This window comes from Gigantopelta aegis, chromosome 9 (genome assembly GCF_016097555.1).
Source record: "Gigantopelta aegis isolate Gae_Host chromosome 9, Gae_host_genome, whole genome shotgun sequence".
NCBI classification, from domain to species: domain Eukaryota; kingdom Metazoa; phylum Mollusca; class Gastropoda; order Neomphalida; family Peltospiridae; genus Gigantopelta; species Gigantopelta aegis.
The window spans coordinates 68,737,453-68,742,051 of NC_054707.1; the positions used below are offsets into that span (position 1 = coordinate 68,737,453).

General features: G+C 35.0%; 1 long non-coding RNA gene across 1 annotated transcript; it reads left to right on the forward strand.

Moving 5' to 3' along the window:
- The first annotated feature begins 252 nt into the window (after nucleotides 1-252).
- On the forward strand, nucleotides 253-4,115 carry LOC121380353. Its single transcript, XR_005958917.1, has 3 exons — nucleotides 253-363; nucleotides 1,318-1,366; nucleotides 2,189-4,115. It is a non-coding gene; the product is annotated as an uncharacterized LOC121380353 (long non-coding RNA).
- Nucleotides 4,116-4,599: the final 484 nt, after the last annotated feature.

Sequence of the window (4,599 nt, forward strand, 5' to 3'; positions counted from 1 at the left end):
GTTACCATACCCAGTGATAATATCAGAGATTCCCACTCCCACCCAACCATTTACACACACATACCATAACCTAAAATAAAATTTTATTGATAAAAAAAAATCAGCAATTGTGGTGAGCAATTGTCCTATTTCTCACTTTATTGGTGAGCAATTCTCCGGTGAGCAATTGTCCGGTTATCACCAACGCTATAATAATTTAGTATTAAACGTAATATAACACGTTTTACTTTTAGAATCCATTCCAGTGTCTACTTGAAATCAATGAATCCCGGAATACTCCTTGTAATCTTGATAGCCATCCTGGTCGCCATCTTCGTCGTCGCCCTCGGTATATACTATTGCCGCAAGCAGTGCATTATGTTGGTATGGCTTCAATAAAACCTATGGAATCCTTGTTCAAACAGGCGGGAGAACAAAAAAAGTTTGTTTTGTTTAACGACACAACTGGAGCACATAGATTAATTAATCATCGGCTATTGGATGTCAAACATTTGGTAATTCTGACTCGTAGTCATCAAAGGAAACCCGCTACATTTTTTCTACTGCACTTTCCCACAGACAAGAAAACACATACCACAGCCTTAGTCCAGTTGTGGTGCGCTGGTTGGAAAGAGAAAAACCCACATCAGCTGAATGGATCCACCGAGGTGGTTTGATCCTGCGAAGCAAGCACCTCAAGCGAGCACTCATCCGACTGAGCTAAATCCCGCCCCCGCGGGAGAACAAGTGCTGGAGAGGGGGGCTAAACGAAAAAGTATAGTGCCCACACCAAGATAGCTCTTGGGGCGATGGAAGCCCTGAGATCATCTTAGTATTGATTTTGTAACACACAGACATTTTTATTTTGCAAAAAAAATATACATTTTGTAGGCATACATACATATTTATAAATAAAATAATATAATGTGCACATTGCGGGGAATGATAAGTATCAACAGATTAGAATTGGTAAAAGTCAATAGTAAATGGGTAATACATACATAGTAATACTGTACAACATAATAATACACGTCATGTATCAATGTTGTCCGTCCTATGAGTGATAGCAGTAGTTAAATATTCACACAGTTTAATTAGCTGTTGTGAATTGTCGCTGGACAGTAGTTGCGTTAATTTAAATGTTGATGATTTATTATAATAATAAGGGACCCACTAACTAGAAAAAAGTGATATTCGTCGTCTATTGTAGAGATCAATACATTATAATAGTCTGTCTCTGTGTTAGATGTTCACTAATTACAGCAATACATTTAAACACACCTGATATATTGTTTTCTTGTTTGTTCATATATAAACTCATTTTATTTTTTATTTCAGAGATCGGCCACACGTAACACTGGGAGACAATCACCATTTGAATTTAGTGGTGAGATTAATGTTTTCATTCGTAGTGATTATGTACAGTTTGTGACTGTTGTACATAAATGTTTCCTCCTAGAAAATTAATAATCTTTATAATTACACAAAATATTTATTTATTTATTTATGATTCCTTTCAAGTTTCTTTTATTACTTTGTTATTATAAATATGTCGTGTACAGATGCGTAAGAATACATTTATAGTCCGTCCCATCATTCTATACACAAAAGCAAAAGTTATTGTGACATGGATTGTTTGGAGTAATACATTTTTGAATGGAATTATGGATGTAAACCAGAGAAAATGCGCATAAAACAGCTCAAAGAAATGCAACCAGGCAGTTGTTGCAGCGATTGCATGCTTTGTGCAAGAAACATGGAATATTCGAGAGAAATGCCGTCCAGTGTTCACCATAAAACGCCAGACATTCAGTTGCAAATCATTGCCACTCTGGGCAGCCTTCAGAAGTCCAAAATTCAGAAAAACCACCATCAGTGAACTGTTTGATGCAATTTCGTCATGCCACGCGTCTGAAAATAACAGATGGCGAGTCATAGGGATGCTTGAACCTGGGACCTAGCAGCGTGACGTCGCACGTCAATTCAACTCCAACTCTCTCTCTCTCTCTCTCTCTCTCTCTCTCTCTCTCTCTCTCTCTCTCTCTCTCTCTCTCTCTCTCTCTTATGATTTATGGTACTTTTAAAATATTTTTATCTTTAAATTAATATTTATTTTTGGTGCTAATTTTATGTTCAGTGGTTAGTTTCATTTAAAAAAAAAATAATAATCTATATTAATTGAACTTTATAAATTTGTTTTGTTCAATAGAGATGGAGCAATGAAGTCTGAAAAGCCAAAAAGGTATTATGAACCAAGAACAAGAAGTGAACAGGATTGAAAAGCGCACGATCGATTTAGATCTGGAGTGTTGTCACAAGTCAAATGTAGCGTGTGTAGCTCACTATTAGTTTTATAAATATCATAGATGTATTTAGTTACACGATCACCGTGGACTTTGTTGATAAAGTGTATGAAGTTGGAGCAGTTTAATATAACAAGCTACGAGTAGCTTAGCTTATAATTATTGACAGACGTGTGTGTTAAGTTGGTGTAATGTCATAACAGAGAAATAACTTGGCCTGTAAGTGTTGAGGATGAGTGTAAAGTGTGGGTATCAAATAGTGTGTGGTGAATGCATTGTGAACTTGGGTGCGAGTAGTGATGGTGGTTCAATGTACTGGCCACTCAGAGGTTACTTATACATTCCACTATTGCACTCTCAGTTTGCACAGTCCGATACCTGTTATTTTTTTGGCAGTCCGTCTAAATTGCTAAAATCACGGAAAGAGTTCGACCAGTACCCCTCTATATCAAAGGCTCTAAAGACTAACTCTAACCATATAACTAAAACTACCCTTTAAAAGGAAGTACGGGTCGAACTCATGCCCAAAATCACATTAAAACTTTGTATGAGCACTAAATGTTTTGTTTGGCCTTTAATTTTGACGAGACATATCATTCTCAACTTTACTAAAAATAATTTCAAATTTCACCCACCTCAAACGTACGACCCTTCTCCCTCCTGTCCTGGACTTAGTCACTGGCGATGTCAGACGTTACGTTAAAAGAGTTCCCATACCCATACCCAAAGCTTATTTGGAAAGAGAGTTTTGTACAAGTATAATTGCTGGATGGAAATACTGTGAAATAGTTCTTTGTTTACTCTGGGTTGATGACAACCTGAATATAAGAATGTAACGACGACAGTTATGATGATGATGGTGATGATGATGATCAGTGAATGGTCATGATGACGACGGCGATGACGGTGTTCGACAGAACTCTATCTGTAAAGTCGAATCGATGTAGAACGCTTCGCGGAAAATACAATAAAGCTAAAAAAAACATATAACTTGTACAAAATCACAGAAAACAAACTAAGATTGATTAATGCAAGTAAGTTATACAAAAAGTGTTTATCGAAAGTAGTCTGCTAAAAGTTTTAACATTGAAAAACAAATGCGCAAACTAAGAACATCTGATCCAAAAGCTTTTTACAAAATTCTTAAACAACCTAATGAAGAAAATAATTTAACACCATTAGATGATTTTTATATCTTTTTTCAAAACGTAAACAAAAGTGAAACTGATGAAAATGAAATACAACTAACTTTAAATGATATAGACTCAGACAGCGAAAATATTTTAAATAGAAAGATAGATGAAGGAGAAATAATAAGAGCTATAAAACAGCTAAAAACTGGCAAGGCACACGGAATTAATAATATAATTAACGAATATATCAAAACTACTATGGATATGATGCTTCCACTCTATACAATCCTGTTTAATTTAATCCTAGACAACAGTGTCTTTCCAAATGAATGGTTAATTGGGGTTATTAAACCGATTTTAAAAAATAAAGGTAGTCGTTCATTACAAGAAAACTATAGACCAATAACGCTGTTATGTTGTATCTCTAAATTATTCACAACAATTTTAAATAACCGACTGAATATTTTTATTGAAGAAAACAGTATATTAAACGAAACCCAAACTGCTTTTCGATAGGGTTACTCCACAACAGATCATCTCTTTAATTTACATTCACTGATCGAAATTTTAAAGAAAAGATATGACAGAACCTATGACATTTTTAATACTGAACTTTGAAAATTAGTAATATTTTTATTTTATCTGTGATAAAGTGTATTAAGTTATCTGTGATAATGGAATGAAAGGTGTGTATGTATTGATTAGGAGGAATTTGTTTATGTAATTAAAGTTGTATTAAACTACTCGAGTTAGTGTTTTGTTTCTTTTAGGCTCCAATTTGTGACAAATGTACATCTCATAATCTATTAATTTAAGCACTTATCATGATATATAACGAGGAATCAGTCTCACGATGAGGTATAGCTAAATGGTAGAACATTCGTCTGAGGTCCTATCTGTCGTAGGATCGATCGATCTCAGTGGATTGTTTTTGTCTCGTTCCAACCAGAATTGGCACAACAAATGTCATGGTATGCTCTGTTCTGTCAATGAGTAAGTGCATATAAAATATCCCTGTTACTTACACGTGTGTAAATGTATTTTCAGTTGTTGTTTTTAGCGAGTGGGTGTGTGTGTCTCATTGATCTTCGTTTCCTACCGTGTCTTTATATATGTAGACAGGTAATACAGCGTAGCGCTCATAAGTGTTCCATCTACTGGTACTAATCATATACCTAAAACTC